This window comes from Mobula birostris, chromosome 26, assembly GCF_030028105.1.
Source record: "Mobula birostris isolate sMobBir1 chromosome 26, sMobBir1.hap1, whole genome shotgun sequence".
Lineage (NCBI taxonomy): Eukaryota > Metazoa > Chordata > Chondrichthyes > Myliobatiformes > Myliobatidae > Mobula > Mobula birostris.
In genome coordinates, this window is record NC_092395.1 from 15,051,150 (window position 1) to 15,074,402 (window position 23,253).

Here is a 23,253-nt window from a genome sequence, read left to right on the forward strand (position 1 = left end):
TGGAAACAGTTCAGAAAAGGCTTATTAGAGTAATACTTGAAATTACCGTGTTTTTCAAGGGGAAAAGACTGCATAGGCTATCATTGCGTATGCTGGAGTGTATGAGACTGAGGGAAGGGGTGGTACTACATTAGAATATAACATTGTGAGTGCTCTCGATAGGGTGAATTTGAGGACAATGATTCCTCTTGTGGGAGAATCTAAAGCTAGAGGTCACTATTTAAAAAGAAGGGATTGCTCAGGATTATGAGTCTTTGGAACCCTCAAACGCAGTGGAAATTGAATATTTTAATGTAGAGGTAGGCACTTAGTATGCAGTGGTTGAAAGTTCATTGCAGGTAGACAGGAAAACTGAGACAAGGTGACAATCAGATTAAGCTATGATGTTATTAAAAGGCAGAGCAGGATTGGGAGAATGATCTAATCAGATTCGCAAATCCTAATCATCTGGGCCATGTCAGATTCACATTGTTACCATCATGGAGGAGGTACAGGAGCCTGAAAACCCACAGTTAACATGTTAGGAACGGCTTCTTCCCCTCCACCATCAGATTTCTCAATGGTTCACAAACCCATGAACACTGCTGGGCACATCGTCCTGCTCTGCATTTCACAATTCCCATATCCTTTTCTTCTTTTGTGTCACTCCCAATTGCTTCCACTCATTCATTGACCAGATACCTCATTTACAGTTTATTTCCATGGTCACCCTGGTTTTAATTTTAACCTATCAGAGACATACTTCCCACCACACACCCTGAAGCTTGACAAGCTTCATTTGTCTCCTTCCCCGTTCTTACACAGTCTTCGACCTAAAACATTTTATTTCTCTTCTCACAGATGTGTTCTGTCCTGCTGAGTATTTCCAGCATTTTATGTTTTTTATATGAAGTACTGCTGCTTTGATCTGTCATCTCATGGTGACTTCGATTAGAGCAGTGAACGAGAGGTGTGGGTCAGGTGGGGTGGGGGGGGTGAATGTTACAATAGATGAAGGTACAAAAGTCTGTGAAAGATGTCCGAGCCTACGTTGCTAGCTTTGAAAGCAACCCTGCTAGACTGGTTGACTGATGGGCAGCACTTTAATTATTTAGAAGGTTCTGAAGAAATAAAGTTTCCTTAACACCTTTTGTTTAGCTTTGTGGGCTGGAGAACCAAATAGCAGTCATAATGCAGGAGGTGTTCTGGCTCACTCAGAGACTCAAGCACAGATGCATGCATCCTGAAGTAAACAGAGTTCACTAATAAATGACTAGCAGATGCAAAAAAAAACTACCTGGTGTATCTATGCTGCACTTTCTCCAACCTTAATGTACGGTCAGTGCCCATATTATTAGGTACAGGAGTGGAACGCTGTGTGGCCTTCTGCTGCTGTAGCCAATTCACTTCAAGATTCAACATGCTGTGTGTTCATAAATGCTTGTCTGCACACCAATGTAGCAACGCGTGGTTGTTTGAGTCACAGCCGCCTTCCTGTCAGCTTGAATCAGTCTGGCCATTCTCCTCTGACTTCCCTCACTAGCAAGGCGTTCTTCTGCCACCCCCCCCCAACAGAACTACTGGTTACTGGATGTTTTTTGCATCATTCTCTGTAAACACTAGGGACTGTTGTGCATGGAAAAATCCAGGAGATCAGCAGTTTCTGAATTACTCAAACCACCCCGTCTGGCACCAACAAGCATTCTACAGTCAAAGTCATTTAGATCACATTTCTGTCCCATTCTGATGTTTGGTCTGAACAACTGAACCTCTTGACCATGTCTGCATGCTTTTATGTACTGAGTTTCCGCCACATGATTGGGTGATTAGATATTTACATTAACAGTCAGGAGTACAGGCGTATCTAATAAAGTGGCCATTGAGTGCACTTACCCAGGGGTGACCTGGCTGGAAATGAACACACTACTTCAAGCAGAAAAAATTCAAATCCCCCATGTGTTCCAGTCTTTTGGATTGTATAAAAACCATCATTTACTGTACCTACTCAATATATCTTAATGATTTATCTACACGGGATCTCAAGTCTGTTTGAGCATACACTTTGCCTAGATTTTTACCATTTAGCAATTCACTATTCAGTTTATAATGTATTCAAAATAAATAACCCATATTTACCTGCATTGAATGCATATGCCACAGTTTTGTCAATTTCTTTAATCTATAAATGGTTCTTTTTAATTTAATACTTCCACCCACATTGTTCACAAGTGGCTTAATTTTGTGTCACTAGCAAATTTCAGTAGTTCAAGTTCAAAGTATATTATGTATAAATTAAACCTTGAGATTAGTCTCCTTACAGGCAGCTGCAAAACAAGAAACCCGAAAGAACCCATTAAAAAAGACAACAAACACTCAATGTGCAGAGAGAGAAAAAAACGCAAATTGTGCAAACAGCAAAAGCAAGCAACAGCATTCAGAATGAAGGCGGGTCCAGTCACGAAGCTCGGAGCAGCTGGAGCAGGCCCACAGCCTCAGCTTCAGTTCATCACACAGTGGAGCAGAACGTCACAGAGCTCGCAGACACGAAGATTGGAGCAGGCGGAGCAGGCCCACAGCCTCATCGCCATGGAGAGCAGTGTAAACGTCGCGGAGCAGCGAGGAGAACCAGCCCAACCCTTGCCTCCGGTCCTGACACCCTGCCTTTTCAATCCATTTATCCTGCCATTTAAATCCTGTCCTCCCATAACCCAAAATCATTTATAACTGTTCCATAGAGTTGTATTGCCGATACAAATCATGTAAGATGCCATATCATGCCACTTTAAATAGCTGCCCTCTCCACATTCTGAATCCTACTGTTTTGAGAGTTTTAATCATAGACAATAACATAGAGTAGTACAGCACAGTACAGGCCCGTTGGCCGACAATGTTGTGCTGACCCTTAAACCCTGCCTCCCATATAACCCCCCACTTTAAATTCCTCCATATACCTGTCTAGTAGTCTCTTAAATTTCACTAGTGTTTCTGACTCAGGCAGTGTATTCCAGGCACCAACCACTCTCTGAGTAAAAAAACCTTCCTCTAATATCCCCCTTGAACTTCCCACCCCTTACCTTAAAGCCATGTCCTCTTGTATTGAGCAGTGGTGCCCTGAAGAAGAGGTGCTGGCTGTCCACTCTATCTATTCCTCTTAATATCTTGTATACCTCTATTATGTCTCCTCTCATCTTCCTTCTCTCAAAGAGTAAAGCCCTAGCTCCCTTAATCTCTGATCATAATCCATACTCGGTAAACCAGGCAGCATCCTGGTAAATCTCCTCTGTACCCTTTCCAATGCTTCCACGTCCTTCCTATAGTGAGACAACCAGAACTGGACACAGTACTCCAAGTGTGGCCTAACCAGAGTTTTATAGAGCTGCAATATTACCTCACGACTCTTAAACTCTATCCCTAGCTAGTTTTCTAGCTAGTTAATAACTATTCTTCAGATTCATGAGCTTTAATAAGCGTCTAAAGAGCCTTTTATTAAAAACATAACATTACCATTTATTAAAGCCTTTTTAATTTATTTGAAGCCTTTTTATTTAATGCTGTTAAATAAATTGTATTCATAAATCTGTTACTATCCACCACTTTAGTCACTTCAATGGAATCAATTACGCTCAGTAGGCTTGACCCATCCTTTACAAACTTTGCCATCAAGAAATCCTCAATTATAAAGGGATTAGGGTAACTGATTATAAATCCCTCATATCCAATTGTCCTAATGTCTTTGTAATTAAGGATTTTCAGCTGATTAAGTCTGTAAACAAGATTGGTGCAGTGGCAGATGACATTCAGAGAGACCATTGCATCATCACTTTTAAAAGTGGGTGCTATCCCTTCACACTTTTTCTCAAAGAAATGTAGACACCAAAAATAAATCCCGTCTCCTGTTTGGAAGTTATTTTTTTCCTTAATATAATGATATATACAAAATTTTATGCATGGCAGCATTTTTTATTCTTGTAAACGATGTTAGTCATGCAACACTGAATGTCAAAGCAGTATTTCAGTATATTTCAGAGCACAGTTTCCAATCACTGATACTGTACTTATTACAACTCCTCTGTATCTTGCATTCAGGACCCTACACCTCCACAGTAGTTCATACACCCTGGATGGATTCATAACATTACCAAGACTTGGATGTACTGTGGATATCAATTCAACATACTTACAACTCCTTGGTCTTTTACGCCAGCTCATTTATATTTGCTTCTCTGCAGATTCAAATAGAGGAAATTCCAGATTTTGAAGTGGAATTCATTGGAGGCTTGGCTCCATGTGACTTTAGTTATGTCACCAGCAGGGTTTTATTATCCTTATTAAGATTGAAAGTCAGCAGAGGAGATCAGCCGGAAACCTAAAGAGAGCTCTAACTTATAATTGCTACCAATCCTCCACTTCTAATGGTCTCCACGGAAGGAAGGGGCCACGTGGGCAATTTTATTTGTTTGTGTTTAAAAAATGATAAACAGAAAAGCAAATTAAATCTGAAAGATGTTCTAGCAAGGTTTACACATGCCAAAGGACAATTAACATCCAATTGACAGCATAAAACTATTCACAATAATGGAGGTTTGTTGTTTTAATGAGGTGGAACATGTCAGATACACTTACACCTGAATGACAGAATAATTTATGGTCCAGAATAAACATTAAAAATTAACTTTATTTGGCACATGGAATGCCAGAGGGCAGGACCAGATTTAGGCCATTTGGCCCAACGACTATGCTCCACCATTTTATCATTTCCTTCTCAACTCCGTTCTCCTACTTTCTCCCTATTACATTTCAAGAACCTGCCAACATCCACCTTAAATACATCCTATGACCTGGCCTCCACAGCCACCTGTGGCAACAAATTCCACAGATTCTCCACACTCTGGCTGAAAAAATTCCCTCTCATCTGTTCTAAATGGACATCCATCTATTCTGAGGCTGTGCCTCTCTGGTACCAGACTCCACCACCTCTCAACATACACGCTATCTAGGCCTTTCAACATTCGAAATGTTTCAATGAGATCCCCTCTCATTCTTCTAAGTTCCAGCGAGTACAGGCCCAGAGCCATCTGTCACTCCTCATACGATAAGCCTTTCATTCCCAGAACCGTTCTCATGAACCTCCTCTGAATACTCTCCAATATCAACATATCCTTTCTTAAATAAGGGGCCTAAAACTCCTCACCAGTGCCTTATAAAGCCTCAGCATTAAATCCTTGCTTTTATATTCTCGTCCTCTCAAAGTGAATGCTAACATTGCATTTGCCTTCTTCAGCTTCGACTTAACCTGCAAATTAACCTTAAAGGAATCCTCCATGAGGACCCCCCCAAGATCCTTATCACCTCAGATTTTTGAATTTTCTCCCCATTTAGGAAATGTTTTTATTCCTTCTACCAAAGTGAATGATCATACACTTCCCAACAACATATTCTATCTGCCACATCTTTGCTCATTTTCCTAGTCTGGCCAAGTCCTCCTTGCTTCCTCAACATTATCTGCCCCTCCAACTATCTTTGCGTCATCTGCAAATTTAGCTACAAAGCCAAAAAATTCTGTCATCCAAATCATTTACATACAATGTAAAAAGCAGTCTCAACTCAGACCCCTGTGGAACACAACTAGTCACCAGCAGCCAACCAGAAAAGGCTCCCTTATTTCCCACTCTTTGCCTCCTGCCAATCAGTCAATGCTCTATCCATGCTAGTATCTTTCCTGTAATACCCTGGGCTCTCATTTTGTTAAGCAACCTCATGTGCAGCACTTTGTCAAAGCCCTTCTGAAAATCCAAGTACACAACATCCACCAAATTTCCTTTGTCTATCCACCTTGTAATTTCCTCAAAGAATTCCTAGAGGTTTGTTAAGGCAGAATTTTCCCTTAAGGAATCCATGTGTAGCAAGAGAGCTATGGGTGGTGACGAACCCAGGTGCAGAGAAAGGTTCAGACTCAGAATAAACACAGCAACACAAACAAAATCCAAAGGCAAAATCACAAGCAGTAATACTAGAAATGGAACTCCCACAACTGAGTGCTGGGTGCTCAGCATGAGGCCTTTGAGTACAAACTTCCCATGAAGGACTGTGGCAGGAAACAATTAGCAGACTGAGTCTTAAAAGGGACAGTGGCAACTAACCATACTCCGGGGAATTGGAATACCGAAACTTGGATGCCTGCCACTGTTCAATTACGACCATGGCAGAACAGCAACTCCGCCCCCCCCACCCCTCACTTCTATGGCCAGCTCCTGATGGCCCAGGGTGATCTGGATAATGTGATCAAAGTCCTAGATCAAGGTAGGGTCCAGAATGTCCTGTGACATAGAACATAGAACGTAGAAATTACAGACCCTTCGGCCCACAATGTTGTGCTGATCAGGTAAGCTACTCTAGAAACTGCCTAGAATTTCCCTACTGTATAGCCCTCTATTTTTTCTAAGCTCCATGTACCTATCTAAGAGTCTCTTAAAAGACCCTATTGTATCCGCCTCCACTACTGTCACTGGCAGTGCATTCCATGCATCCACCACTCTTTGGGTGAAAAACTTACTTCTGACATCCCCCTTGTACCTACTTCTAAGCACCAAGCATCTGTGAAAGAATCCATCTTCTTTCTTCTGGGCCATATTCTTCCGGGCCATATTCTTCCCAATCCACAAAATACTGCCTTTTATATCAAACAATGCAGGTGTCCAAAAGTTGCTGGACTGTGAGGGCGGGCTGAACCTCAACAATTCTGGCAGGCAGACAAGGTTTGGGAGCCAGACCCAAGGGGTTGGCACTCAAGGGCTTGCAATGGGATACATGGGATGTGGGCTGAATTCGCATAAGACCATAAGACATAGGAGCAAAATTAGGCTATTCAGCCGATCGAGTCTGCTTCGCCATTCCATCATGGCTGATCCCAGATCCCACTCAACCCCATATACCTGCCCTCTTGCCATATCCATTGATGTCTTGATGGATCAGGAACAATCAACTTCCACCTTAAATATACGCACAGACTTGGTCTCCACCGCAGTCTGTGGTAGAGCACGCCACAGATTTACTACTCTCTGGCTAAAAAAATTCCTCCTTACCACTGTTCTAAAGGGTTGCCCCCTCAATTTTGAAGTTGTGCCCTCTAGTTTTGGATACCTCCACCATAGGAAACATCCCCTCCACATCAACTCTATCTAGTCCTTTCAGCATTCGGTAGGTTTCAATAAGATCTCCCCACGTTCTTCTAAATTCCAGTGAGTACAGGCCCAAAGCTACCAAACACTCCTCATACATTAACCCCTTCATGCCTGGAATCATCCTTGTGAACCTGTCCTGGACTCTCTTCAATGACAACACATCCTTTCTGAGATATGGGGCCCAAAACTGTTGACAATACTCCAGGTGCGGCCCGACTAGTGTCTTATAAAGACTCAGCATTATCTCCTTGTTTATATATTCTATTTGCCTTGAACTAAATGCCAACATTGTATTTGCCTTCTTTACCACAGACTCATCCTGTAAATCAACTTTCTGGGAGTCTTACAAGAGGATTTCTAAGTCCCTCAGCACTCTGATTTTGAACCATCACCCCATTTAGATAATAGTCCACACTATTGTTCCTTTTAAACGTAGCATCATACATTTCCCAACACTGTATTCCATCTGCCACTTTTTACCTATTCTTCCAATTTGGTTAAGCCCTGCTGTAATTGCATTGGTTCCTCAGCACTACCTACCCCTCTTTGCATCATGTGAAAACTTTGCCACAAAGCCACCATTTCTATTATCTAAATCATTGACAAACAATATAAAAAGCAGTGGTCCCAATACTGACCCCTGAGGAATGCCACTAGTCACTGGCAACCAACCAGACAAAGCCCCCTTTATTCCCACTCGCTGCCACCTCCTGTCAGCCATTCTGCTAGCCATCCCAGTATCTTTCCTGTAACATCATAAGATTTTATCTTATTAAGCAGCCTCATGTGTGGCACCTAATCAAACGCCTTATAAAAATCCAAGTAAATGACGTCCACTGCCCCTCCTTTGTCCACCCTGCTTGTTACTTCCTCAAAGAACTCTAACAGATTTGTCAGGCAAGATTTCTCTTTACAGAAATCATGGTGACTTTGACTTACTTTGTCATTAGTTTCCACAGTGCTCGGGAGTTGGAGACGATAGGTAACTAGGTTGATATGACACAGGATTTTGAATGGATTGATGTAAAGAGGGGCCAATTGTCTGGATTCAACCAGCATTGGGAGATCTCTAGTCAAGAGCCAGAACTGCTGACTGGAAATTAGTGCTGGACCCTGTCTTCTCCGGCATTTGTTGGTCTAGTGGTTGCCACAAATTGGCCAGCAACTTCTCTCTCACCTTAACCCATTTCTGGTGACATCTCCAGTTGAGTTAGTCCGCTGATGGAAACCCCAATCCCATTTCCTTATCCGGGAACAACAGAGGATACTGCCCAAATTAGCATTTGAAAGGGAAATCCTGGGGGAAACCATGAGTCCCGAAGAGGTGCTGTGACATGAACTTGGTGGTCTCTGAAGCTGATGGTAGTTTGGGAAGGGTACAAAGTGGCAGGCCTTGGAGAATCAGTCTATAGCCACCATGATTACCTCAAGATGCTGGAAGACCAGTGACAAAGTCCACAAAAATATGGGACTAAGGGCGAGTAAGAATGGGGAGAGGCTGAAGCAGACCTTGAGATGTGCTTGGAGTTCTTTATTTTGTGTGCAGACATCACACGCTAAGACATATAACTGGACGTCTATAGTCATGCCTGGCTTCTTGATGAACCTTAGGGTGCGGGCCAGCCCTGGGTACACAGCCAGGTTTGAAGCATGTCCCTGGTTGAGTATCTCCAAACGAAGAGGTTGGGGAACAAAGATACATCCGGGTGGACCGTTGCCCAGCTCTGCCCCATGTTGCTCTTGGACTTGGTATACTACCAAGGCTATGTTCCAGCAGATGTGCATCACCACTCTAGAGCTGGAAATTATAGTTGAAGGGTTATTTTCTCTGCTAGGTGCTTCAAACTGTTGAGAGAATGTGCCTGCTTTTTATTTTTTGATCCTGGGTGGCAAGTAATCAGAAAGTTGAAACTATTAAAGAATAGGGACCAGCGTATCGGCCTAGAATTCAAGATCTTCACTTCCTGGATGTAGGCTAGGCTTTTATGGATTGTCCATGCACAAACAGATATTTAAACTTCTCCATCTCATGCCTCCATCCCTCCAGTACCATTTTAATGGCCAACAATTTCCAATTCCCTCTGTCATAGTTGCCTCTGCGGGAGAAAGACTTCTTGACGAGAAGGCACAGGGATGCAGTTTGTTGCCTGAGGCCGGTCATTTGAACAAGATGGCCCCTACACCCATGTCCAACGCATTGACCTCCTCCAGAAAAGGTAAGTCCGGGTTCGGTGGAACCAGTATGGGTGAAGGTGTGAACCTTTGTTTTAACAACTCAAAAGTTGCCTTGTCCTCCAGGGTCCAAATGAATAGCCCAGCAGATTTCTTGTTGACATTGGTGAGCGGTGTTGCCACTGAACTGAAATTGTGGATGAACTGCTTGTAAAAGTTGGCAAAACCTAGAAACTGCTGCAATTGTTTCATGAGGGTGGGTTGCGACCAGCTCCACATGGACTGGGTCTTTGTGGGGTCCATTTGTAGGTTGACATTAGATATAACAAATCCAAGGAAGGAGACTGTATATCCATTGAATTTGCTCTTCTTGAGCTTCATGAATAGTTGATTCTCAGGAAGCCATTGTAGAACTTGCTGGATGTGCTGGACATGTTCTTGAGTGGACTGGGAGAAAATGAGTATATTGTCCAGGTAAACAAAGATGAAGTGGTGTAGCATCTCCCAGAGCATGTCATTGATGAAGGCTTGAAATACCCCTGGAGCGTTTGACAACCCGAAAGGCATGACCCGGTATTCGTAGTGACCCATAGGTGTAGCCCATCTGCCCACAAATGCAGACTAGGCTGGAGGCACTACCAAGGTTCAATTTGGTAAATATTTTAGCTCTCTGGAGGATCTCAAAGGCCATGTTCACGAGAGGGAGACAGTACCAGTTTTTAAACAGTGACCTTATTTAGCCCCCAGTAGTCTGTGCAGGGACTTGGTCCACCATCCTTCTTGGTGACAAAGAAAAATCCAGCCCCAGTGGGAGATGTGGATGGTTGAATAAACCCAGACACCAAAGCTTCTTGGATGTAGTTCTTCATGGCCTTTCTCTCTGGGACTGATAAAGAGTAGAGCCGTCCTGAATGAGGAGAAGGATCTGTTAGCAGATCGATGACGCAGTCATCGTCCCTGTGAGGTGGTCATGTGGTGGCCTTTTTCTTGCTGAAAATCTCCAGTAGGTCCGAATATTCTGGAGCTACTCTAGACAAATCAGATACACTGAGGTTAGAGGTGGAAGGTTCAACAGGTAATTTGGGAGGCATGTCTCAGAGGAGATCTCGGAGTTAGTTCTGGAAGTAGTTGGAGAAGACATATTTTGCTCAGGTTCACTGTTTCAGTGGAAAAAGCAGTGACTTGCAGTAGTTTGGAGCTTTGAGCAGCGGCCAATCAGCATTCAGGACTGATTGTAAAGAACAAGTTAAAGAAAGACAAGGGCAAGTGGACCATTGTCAGTGTGGTCATCATCGGAATGGTCAGTGATATTGTTAGAACAGAACACAGAACAGTACAGCACAGTAACAGACCATGTTAGAATGGAGATTTTAAGGCTTTAGCTCTTCGACGCTTCAGCAAGGAGAGGGTTGAGTGAAAGAAGGCAAAAAAAGCTGTAGGGGGAGTTTTTTCTCTACCACAGTTTATTGTTTTTCCTTCTTTATAATTGCTCAGTTAGCAACAGTAGAGATGCCAAGCAGGGTAGTGAAATGCTCCTCTTGTAGGCTATAGGAAGGCAGGGAGACCTATCCAACTGGAACTTCTTACTCTACATGTTAAGGAGTTGGAGCTGGTACTAGCTGAACTCTGGATCATTCGGGAGGCTGAAGGGGTGAAAGGTAAGACATATAAAGAAGTAGTTACACTCAAGGTGCAGGACACAGGAAATTGAGTGACAGTCAGGAAGGGGAAATGGGTTAAACGGCTTGTGCAGAGAACCCCTGTGGCCATCCCCCTCAACAACAGGTATATCACTTGGAATACAGCTGTGGGGGGTGGGGGGTGTAATCTAGCAGAGGGAAGCCACAGCAGTCAGATCTCTGGCACTGAGTCTGGTAATCCATACATGGATCCAAAAGAGATGGGGAGATCTTAAATGCATTTTTTGCATGTATATTTACTCAGGAGATGGACACAGAGACAATAGAAAGCAAATCAGAATCAGGTTCATCGACTCTATACAGGTTACAGAGCAGGAGATGTTCGCTGTCTTGAGATAAATGGGGGTGGATAAATTATCCAGGGCCTGACAAGGTGTTCCCTTGGACCCTACAGGAGGCAAGTGCAGGAATAGCCAGGGCCCTAGCAGAGATACTTAAATCATCCTTAGTAATAGGTGAGCTGCCGGAGGATTGGAGGATAGTCAATGTTGTTCTATTGTTTAAGAAAGGCTCTAAAAATAATCCAGGAAATTATAGGCCGTGAGGCTGACATCAGTAGTTGGAAAGTGATTGGAAGGTATTCTAAGGGACTGGATATATGAGTATTTGGATAGACACAGGCTGATTAAGGACAGTCAGCATGACTGTGCATGGTAGGTCATGTCTAAACAATCTTATAGAGTTTTTTGAGGAAGTTACCAGGAAAGTTGATAAAGTCAAGGCAGTAGATGTTGTTTATATGGACTTTAGCAAGGCATTTGACAAGGTTCCACACGGGAGGTAGGTAAAGAAGGTTCAGTTACTTGGCATTCATTTGAGGTAGTAAATTGGACGAGACATTGGCTTTATGAGAAAGGCCAGAGAGTGATAGTAGATGGTTGCCTCTCCGACTGGAGGCCTGTGATCAGCAGAGTGCTGCAGGGATTGGTGTTGGGTCCATTATTGTTTGACATCTATATAAACAATCTGGATCATAATGTGGTTAACAGGACCAACAAATTAGTGGATGATGCCAATATTGGGAGTGTATTGGACAGCGAGGAAGACTATCATGGCTTGCAGCGGGATCTGGGCTAGCTGAGAAAATGGACTGAAAAGTGGAAGTTGATGCAAACAAGTGCAGGGTGTTGCAGTTCAGTAGGATCAACAAGGATAGGTCTTACACAGTGAATGGTAGGGCACTGTGGAGGGTGGTAGAAGAAAAAAATCTGGGAATACAGGCCCATAATGCATCAAAAGTGGTGTCACAGGTTGAGAGGGTCGTAAAGAAAGCTTTTGGCACACTGGTCTTCATAAATCGAAGTATAGCATACAGGAGATGGGACATTATGTTGAAGTTGTAAAAGATGTTGCTGAGGCTGAATTTGGAGTATTGTGTGCAGCTTTGATCACCTACCTACAAGAAAGCTGTAAATAACGTTGAAAGAGTACAGAGAAAATTTGCAACGATGTTGCCGGGTCAGGAAGACCTGAGTTATATGGAACAACTGAATGAGATAGGTGTTTACTCCTTGGAACATAGAAGGACAAAAGGTGATTTGATAGAGGTATACAAAATTATGAGGGGTATAGACAGGATAAATGCAAGCAGGCTATTTCCACTGAGGTTGGGTGGGAATACAACTAGAGGTCATGGGTTAAGGGTGAAAGGTGAAAAGTGTAAGGGGAATATGAGGGGAAACTTCTTCACTCAAAGGGCCATGAGAGTGTGGAACAAGCTGCCAGCATAAATGGTGCATGTGAGCTTGATTTCAATATTTACGTGAAGTTTGGAATGGTACATGGATGATAGGGGTATGGAGGGCTATGGTCCAGGTGCAAGTCAATGGGAGTAGGCAGTTTAAATGGCTCAGCATGGACTAGATGGGCCAAATGGTCTGCTTCTGTGCTGTACTTTCCTATGACTCTATAAGTAAGCTCAGGAGGTATTTCAAGAGGTAACTCTGAAGGTGTCTTGGGCCCCTTTCTGAAGCACTTCTGTTTGCACTCATTTGACCAGCCCAGAATGATGCCAGAAGTCCAAATTACTCTCAGGTCGTGGGATGACAGACAGGGATGACCCACAATGAGTGGTATTTCTGGGGAATGAGATGGAGCTGGATTGATTCCACATGCTGACCATTCTTGAGCTTGACTGGGATGTTTGGTGGTTGACCTGCCCCGGGACCAAAGGTCTTCCATCCAGGACCATGACAATGACCCACTAATTGAGATGTTAAAAGGGGATCCAAAAATTTCCTGGATGCATCAGAATCAATAAAGGTGTCTAGGCAATAATTTTGGTCTACCCACAAAAGTGACACAAGGAGCACCACTCTGGAGGGAGCTGAACTAGGATTGAGGCTAACAATGGCCACAGCCCAGTCTTTCCTGGGCATTTCCAGGCTTTTCCCAGCAGCTTGGGACAAGTGGTCCAATAATATCTCTTAAGTGACTCTAAAGGCTGTCAGTTTGTATGTGTCCTGAATAAAGACTTTTATATCTACCAGCTGCATCTCTCTGGTGATTGCATTCACAGTCATCACATTTGGGGGCTCGTCTGGGATATGTTCGAAACCCATTGTGTGGACAGTGATCTCAGCAGTCTAAGTGGGTGAGTATTTTTAAGATGAGTACTCACACTTGGATCTGTTCAGGTCAATGACCATGGGATCACAAAGTCACCAGAGAGACGCAGCTGCAGGAGAGATAGAGAGATAGAGATAGATAGAGAGGGGAAGAGAGAGAGAGAGCTAGAGCTTAGATTAAGACTCCCGAACAGACCTTTCACACACTAAAAGGTGAACTCTTAATCTCCCAATCTAATTCATCATGGTGCGTGCACTTTATTTGTCTGCCTGCACTGGAACTTAACACTATAGTCTGCATTCTGATTTGCTCTTTGTACTACCTTACTACCCTTCATTCCTGCCAAAGGGTTTCACTCTGGAAGGTTGACTGTACTTTTTTCCATGGATGCTGCCTGGCCTGCTGAGTTTCTCCAGCATTTTGTGTGCGTTACCTTGATGTACGGCATGATCTGACTGGAAGGCACGCAAACAAAAGCTTGGTATATATGACAATAATAAATCTATAACAAAGTAGAAGAGGCTCAACTGGCTAAAAGACCACTCCTGCTCGCAATTTATACCTGTACATAACTGTCTTTTTTCTCCCTGAGTCATCTGACTCTGTGCATCAGCATTTCTGCAGGACTTTCATCCCAAACCAGACCCAATAAACCAAAGACATACTATGACCTTAAAGAAACTTCAGACATGAGTTGTATCATGGGTTAATATGAAGGTACAGGTGCCTCAGGACTTGCACCACCAGGCCCAAGAACAGTTACTGAGCTACACTCATTTAAGGACTCTGTTATATTGTTATTTCGTGCTCATTGTTTATTACTATTTATTTATATCCACAGTTTGTTTACAGATATTTACAGTTTATAGTTATTGTTCTATAGATACACAGTATGCCTACTGAAAAAGAATCTCAAAAGAATCTCGGCGTTGTGTGTGGTGACGTGTATGTACCTTGATAATAAATTTTACTTTGACTATGGACTTTGATCTGGCATTGAATGTAACTGCGGAGAGTTAAGAAGTGACAACCTCTATGAGGCCAGAGATAAATGGTACATCAACAAATTAAAACATTAATGTTTAGCTTTATTTGTCACATGTACTTTGAAACATCAAAACATAAATTGGCGAGGTGAGGCATTGACCTGCAGTTAAGAAGAAGCCTATGAGAGTATTCCTAGTAAGACCTGATTACCTTGTGTGATATGGACATTTAATGACTCTTTCACTATGCTTACTGAACCTTCAACTGCTCATTTTTTTGTGTGGTTAAACCCTAATGAGAAGCAAAGTAATGCGTGGTAGCCTTTCATTTCACAATGAAATGAGATTGTAGAGATACAAAGTTCTAGGAAATCTTATCTATCAGAGATGTGAAATTCAAAAAAGCCTGACTTAAACTATTCCACCCCAGAGCAAGACCCAATAGACCAATGACATACATTGAACTTAAAAGTGCTTCAGACATGAGGTGTACTGTGGTTAAATTTGATCTGGCATTGAATTTAACTGCAGAGGGCTAAGAAGTGACACCATCAATGAGACCAGAGATAATTGGTACATCAAAAAAATTAAAAGATTAAAGATTACAAAAGTACAAAGAACAAAATAAATTTTATTATTGAAGGACATATACAGCCCTGATTCATTTTCTTGTGGGCATACTCAGCAAATCTGTCAAATAGTAACAATAACAGGATCAATGAAAGATCAACCAGAGTGCAAATTTATTTGTCACATGTACACTGAAACATTGAAACATGAATTGGTTGTGGATCAACACAAGCAAGATTAGTATAATAACAAAGATCAAAAGGTATACAAAATATGATGAGTTGGTTAAATTTATAAATTTGTAAATATTCTTAGCTATTTTCATTATTTTAATGGAGGAAAATAGTGTAGTCTAAGGAAATAACTGTTGTTACTAAGTGGCTTTGGACGGGTTATTGGACTGGATAGACACATGATGGATGAAATATAGCTTGACTACCGCATATCCAAAATGCTTGGGGACATTAAGTGTTTTGGATTTTGGATATTTGTGGATTTTGGAATATATGATGAGATAGCTTGGGATCACTATAGTTTCCAACTCTGAATTTATATGTTACCATAAAAAGTCTTTGTCTTACAATTGTTCATCACTCATATGTACTTAACAGTAAACATTATTAAGTATCATTAACATAATGAGAATATAATACAGTGGTTAGCAAAAGCAGCATTGGGAGAATATCTGAATCATCTGTTGAACAACAAACAATGACAGTCTTTCAGTCTGCACCTACAATGTCATGGTTTGATTAAAAGGTTATAGTACACTGTATTTGCATTTTACTTTTTTTTAGGTTTTAAGTAAGATATAAAATTAATCAGTATTGCAGACTTGTTCTAGTTTTGTATTTTCATCAGCAATGCTTTAAAAATATAATACCATTATGTAAGGCATAAAAACAATCAGCATCGTAGGCTTGTTCTGGTGCTATATTTTTGTGATCAGCAGATGTTTTAAAAATTTACAGCCATGCCTTTTCTTAAATTTCTGCAACCAGCCTGCTGAATATTCACAGTTACCTTCAATTTTTAGATTATGAAGACACGCAGTTCTCTTTTATTGTCATTTAGTAATGCACGTTAATCATGATATCTCTTTGCTTGTTTCATGATAAACATACTGTTAAGTGGCGTAGGTTCACTCCAATGCTGATGGTACATGATCAAGATCTTCATTTATTGCTTGATACAGTGTTTTCCTATTTTTCATTAACTTCTGTTCATTACATATGTGAGGTTGCTTCTCAGGACTGTCTGCTGTGCGCAGAGACCTGAGCAGCTCCTGGGAACCTTCCCAACGTCTTATGGAATTTTCCATTTGCGAAGTCATGTCAGCACTCAAAAAACATTTGGATTTCATGAGTTTTAGGATTTTGGATTTTCAGATAAGGAGTAGTCAACCAGTATAACAGGGGGAAATGCCAGTTGTTACATTTAGTAGGTAGATTGAGTATAAAATAGAAGGCATAACTCTGAAAGGAATTTCAGGAAGAGAGAGTTCTGGGCATACATAAACATAAATCATTGAAAGTGGTAGAACAAATTGAGAAAACTATTGAGAATCATTTGAGAACCTGGGTTTTGTAAATAGCAACAAAAATACTTAAAACAGGAGGTCATAATAAACCACTGTAAACCATTGGTTCAGCAACACCCACTGTGTCCCACTTTGAGCACTGTAATTCTGGAAAGATATGAAGGTTTCAGAGTGAATAAAGAAAGTATCTACTAGAGTAACACCAGAATGAAGGACTTAGATAATAAATTGGAGAAGATTGGATTGCTTCCCCTTGGAGCAAAGGAGATTGGCAGAGGGTATCTAATAGGGGTATGACAAATAATGAAGAAATCAGATTATACTACATAGAGAACAACTGTTCCAACTGGTATTGGGGTTGAAAGCCTAAGAGACTCAAATGAAAGTGGTCAAGAAACCAAGATTGTGGATTTTTGTGGAACAAAAAACGTGCAGATTTTACTTTACACATAGCAAGTGCTTAGAATCCTCCATGATCTGCCAGGTTAGTAGTGAAGACAGATTCATTGATGGTGTTGTAAAGAGAACTGGATAGGAACTTCAAAAGCAGAAAAAAATGGGTCAATAGGGAGAGGACAGGGCAGTGGGTCCATTTGCAATTTATCATTGGAATAGTTCCGTATAGAACTGAAACAGACTCACTGTACTCAATGGGCTTCTCTGTTCGATAATTTTACACTTGATTCTGTAAAAGAAATTGATGAAAATAAATTGTCATGAGTAGAAATATTTAAATGCAAGAGCATAACATCTTTTGTAATCACTTTGGGATGAAAATATAAATGGAATCTATTCATCCTCATGAATATTTTATGTATTTTAATCTAATGCTTAAAGTCCTAAAAGATATTTAAAGTAACTGTGCCACTCAAATTTAAAACACTTGGTTTTCTCTGGGTTTGGTATTTAAAATGTCAAAGACACTGTCAGGGATTGTGAAATATTTTGGGGTTTAGTGACTCAATTATTCCAGCCAGTAAGGGCAGACGTGGTTCATCTCACAGAGTATGCTAAGCTTCATCTTTGATCAGACTTCCTGTTGTATACCACAACTGCCAGCTTATTTTACAAGCTGAAGTATTGATATGTGTAATGAGTATTCTTGTAAGTTTGAGATGCCATTAGATATTGCTGTCATTGTGGTGATGCCCGTAAAGCTGATCTGCTAAGTGTTAATTTTGCATATCCATGCAGTTTGACGCTCAGAAAGAATGAAAAGGATTTTAACTGTATGGTGCAATTTTGCACAAATTAATTATATTAATTATTTTCCCAAAATAGAGGTTTAGTCAAGTTGTGAGTGCTCAGCTATCCCCTGAATCAGCTCACTGAATCATCAAGAGAGACCTCATCATGATTTAAAAGTGTTTTCTCCCCTGCCAAAGTGTATCCTGTATTATTTTGGTTGTTGTCCTGTTTCTATATCTTAAACACCGTTCATGACTAACATCTTAATCAATCCATGAACACACTTTGGGTAATCGTTGCACCAAAATTCAAAGTTCAAAGTAAATTTATTATCAAAGTACATATATCTCACCATATATAACCCTGAGATTCATTTCCTTGCAGGTATACTCAATAAATCTATAGAACAACGACCATAACAGAATCAATGAAAGACCACACCAACTTCAGAGTTCAATCAATGTGCAAAAGACAATAGACTGTGCAAATACAAAGGAAATAATAATAAAAAGAAATAAGTAAGTAATAAATATCAAGAACATGAGATGAAGAGTCCTCGAAAGTGAGTCCATGGGTTGTTGAAACATTTCAATGATGAGACAAGTGACGTTGAATGATTGAAGTTATCCCATTTGGTTGTAGACCCTGGTGACTGAGGGGTAATAACTGCTCCTGAACCTGGTGGTGTGGGACTTAAGGCTCCTGTACTTCTCTCCTGATGGCAGCAGTGAGATAAAAGCATGATCTGGGTGGTGCGGGGTCCCTGATGATGGATGCTGCTTTCCCGCGACAATGTTTCATGTGGATGTGCTCAATGTGGGCTTTACCCATAATGAATGGGTCTGTGTCCATGACGTTTTGTGGGATTTTCCATTTAAGGTCATTGGCATTTCCGGACCAGGCTGTGACACAACTGGTCAATGTAGTCTCCACTACACATCTACAGAAGTTTGTCAAAGTTTTAGATGTCGTGCTGAATCTTTGCAAACTCCTCAAGATGAAGAAGCGCTGGTGTGCTTTCTTTGCAATTCCATTTACAAGCCGGGCCCTGGACAGATCCTCTGAAGTAATAACACAGAGGAATTTAAAGATGCTGACCCTCTCGACCTCTGATCACCCGATGAAGACTGGCTCATGGATCTCAAGCTCTTCCTGTGGAAATCTAAGCTATATATACTCTGTGACCACTTTTTTAAGTGTGGGAGGTACAGCACTGTTGTAAAACATGGTTATTTGAATTACTGTTGACTTTCTGTCAGCTTGAACCAGTCTAGCTGTACACCTGTCAATAACAAGGCATTTTCACCCACAGAACTGCTGCTTGTTTGGTTTTTACACCATTCTCTGTAAACTCTGGAGACTGTTGTTTATGAAAGTCCCAGGAGATCAGCAGTTTCTGAGATACTCAAACCATCCCGTCTGGCACCAACAAACATTCCACAGTCAAAGTCATTTCGATCACATTTCTTTCCCATTCTGATGCTTGGTCTAAATTACAAGTGAACCTCTTGAGCATGTCTGCATGCTTTTATGCATTGCATTGCTGCCACATGATTGGCTGATTAGATAGTTATGTTAATAAGCAGGTGTATAGGTGTACCTAATAAAGTGGCCATTGAATGTAGAAAATAACAATCTTAAAACATTAACATTACTTTTCAATATTTTGTTATTAACAACCAAATATAAATTTTTATTTGTGATTAACATATTGTTAAAATAATCTATTCTTTTGCTATTTATCATGACTAGTTCCTTTATACATCAAAGTGTTTTAGAGCAGAGATTCATTTGATTGTCTCACACTCCAGCTGGTGCAGGATTCTTCTTTGTCAAGAAGAAAGATTGGTTCTTCCTCCCTACATTGACTGCTGTGTACACAACAAATTCACAATGAAGAACTGTTATTCTCTCCCCGAGATGGACAATGCATTCAAAACACTCCATGGGATCCAGATCTTCACCAGATTGGATCTTAAAGGACAACCATAATTATATGATCTAGCAACTCAATATGAATTTCCTGTGCAGGATTACAATTAGATTCAAAATGTTTGTTCATTTAGCACTGATATTTTCTTGTATTTTTCTTACATTGTTCAGAAATGCAATTTTTAATTTTTTTAATTACATTTATTGATTATACTCTTCCATATTGTTCTTATCTACTCTTGCATTTCAACTAACACCAGTATGATAAGCACGATTGTGTTAGCTCCAAGTCAGAAGAGTTTAGATCAGAGGTTACAATGGCTGAGGTGCTACTTCCACAGACTTACAATGTTCATAGGCTGTTCTTCATGAAACATTAGTCAATTTAGTTATGCCATGTTTCAGACATAAGTTTTTACTTCTAAGGAAGTGAGCTTTAAGCCATTATTATATCGAACCTGTCCAATTTGTTATAAGTGATGCACCAATTGGCTCTTTATCTATGCTTCAAACATGAGACAATTGGCCAATTTATTTGGTAAAATCAACTCATTTATACACAGAATTCCAAAATATCCATGACTGCAATGGTGCCATGAATTGGCATGATGTACTGTAATGTGAGCATTATTACCTCAGATAGATGCTGGTCATTGTCCTCTGGGGTTAATGCACTGAAGCCTCAAGGAAATCACTATTCTCCATATCTCCATTATACAGCTATATTACAACACGCGTCCATGTTAGATGTTCTTCTGTTCCATTTCCCCGTGTCACTTCTCTCATTTCAACCTCCCTAATATCTTGATTTAAAAAAAAGTCGTTGTCAACAATTCATTATCAGCTGTCTCTGCGGCTGTTAAATCATGGGTTGGTGGTTCGAGCTCCTCCATGGATGGTGAGTCAAGGTTTTCTATTTTGAGGTGGCTTGGCAGCGTAGCGGTAAGCGACACTTTTACAGGTCAAAGAACCCAGGTTTAATTCTGCCATTGTGTGTAAGGAGTTTGTCCATTCTCCCTGTGACTGTGGGATTCCCCCACTTTCCAAAGATGTATGGGTTAGTAGGGTAATTGGTTATGTGGGTGTGATTGGGTGGCAGGGGCTTGTTGGGCTGGGAGGGCTTTCTATCATGCTGTATCTCTAAATAAAAAAGAATATACAGTTCACTTAAATCATTGTACAGGCTAAAACAAAATTGCTTATGTACACAACCACTTAGCCTTAATTGAATATATCTCTCTAAATTTATCCATTTAGTCAATATTGACATATTCTTCCAAGTCATAATTGTCCTCTCAATGTACCACTTTGAATAAGTTTTGAAATCTTGGTGGTTTAAAGAACAAATTCACAGTGGCAGGAATGAACCCTTCGCACTAACCCTCGAGTGATTGCTCATTTTGCAACTACATTTCCCATATTACAAACACTTCAATGCTAGTTAAAAAGCAGTTTTTGGACCTCGATCCGGGAGTTTAATTATATCACAGCATCTGATTTATGAATCACTAATCACAATCATATATACTGCATAAATAAAGGTTCATTATCATAGTCATGCAAATAGAGTAACAACAATATTGTGGTAATTAGTCCAACATGCAATTTTTTTCAAAGCTATATACAGCACAGATATTTCCTCAGCTGCTTGGTTTCACAAAAGCAGTGCATTTCCTCTCCACGAAAGCACTACAGATTTTATTGGAATTTTATTGCTCCAAATGAAACATGAATATATAAACTTAATTTTAGGTGCATAAATTTAACTCTAAAGGCAGTACATCTAGTCAGCAGCTTTGATAGACTATTATGATGCACTACAGAGAAGCGAATGAGAGATAGAGAACCTCAATTATATTACAGCACGACCACCATTGGAATAATTAATTGCAACAGACAAATTCATTTCATTAAAAGCAGGTAAAAGTTATTATTTCTTATTGGTAGGATCTATTAGTTTAGTTCTTATATATTAATGATAATGTTTTTAATGTATTAATATGGCAGTTGAATCATTTTAACTATGTACTTGGGCAAAAAACCAGTAGAACTGTTTCTGTACAACTGGTTAACTCACTCCACCAAAGATCTTCTGTCCATTCTGCATGCTGCGGGTGTTAATGTGTTTAAAATAGCCGATCGTGTGCCTGCTCTTGATGTGTATTGAGGAATTAATGTACATAAACCTTCATACAAGAATAAATTGACAACAGGAGAATTATATTGTAAACAATGAGTTCAAGAACATCTTGCATTCAAATTACACCATTCACATTCTTAAGTGTTCTAAGGAGCATTATCAACATTCAAAGTTCATAGTTCAAAGTTCAAAGTAAATTTACTATTAATGTACATGTATATCATCATCTACTACCCTGAGATTCATTTGTTTGGAGGATTTAAACAAAAGTACAATAGAATCAATGAAGAACTACATACGGAGACTGGCAAGCTACCAAAGTGCAAAAGACAATCTGTGCAAATACAAAAAATGCAAATATTAAATAAATACATAAATATTACTGAGAACATGAGTTGTAGAGCCCTTGAAAGTGAGTCTATAGGTTGCAGAATCAGTTCATTGTTGACATGAGTGAAGTTATCCACACTTGTTCAGCGGGCTGATGGTTAAATGGTAATAATGCTCCTGAACCTGGTGGTGTGGGACTTAAGGCTCCTGTACCTCCCTCCTGATGGCAGCAGTGAGATGAGAGCATGGCCTCTTCAAATGAGATTGAGATATGCAAAGAAGTATGAGAACAAGTGAATAAAATCCTGTTCAAGAACATTGGGTTTATGAGGAGTATCTTAAATAAGAGGCAAGAGGTAAAGAGTATGAGAATCAGAGGCAAGGAAATCCAGACTTTAGGATAGTCATCAATGCAAGGAAAAGACCATGGATGACATAGATGAAGCTAAAATATTTTGGTAGGCTAGACAACAGGATCATCCATGGGCTGGAGGGCATGTATTAAGGCATATTGATAAAGCAGATCTTTTGGTCTAAAAGTCATGTCACTGGATGGTCTGGTGCTGTAGTCTTCTGCAGTAAACAAAGCCTAAGGTTTTGGGTGCTGTGGTTTTGGATTGACACATTTGTTTTGTGCATTTTGCCTTTATATGATTTGTGGGGACCAGATGCTAATTTCACTTAAGATCATTAGCAAGGTAAGGGGGAGAAGACAGTTGCAACCAATTGGTGTTGGTGTCTTCCATTGGTCAGCGTCCACCATGTATATTGCATCCTAGCTGTCACGTGATGCACCAGACAGATATGCAAGCCAGAGAGTACTAAATGGAGAGCAAGCTGTTGCCCATGCAGCAGGCTCTCCCTCTCCATGAGTCCAAAGGAAAGGCTGATACCAATATAGTTTGGCCCCACTGGTGTCGCTGGAGTGCCAATTCAATGTAGGACTGCCTTACGGACTCCAGCTCCT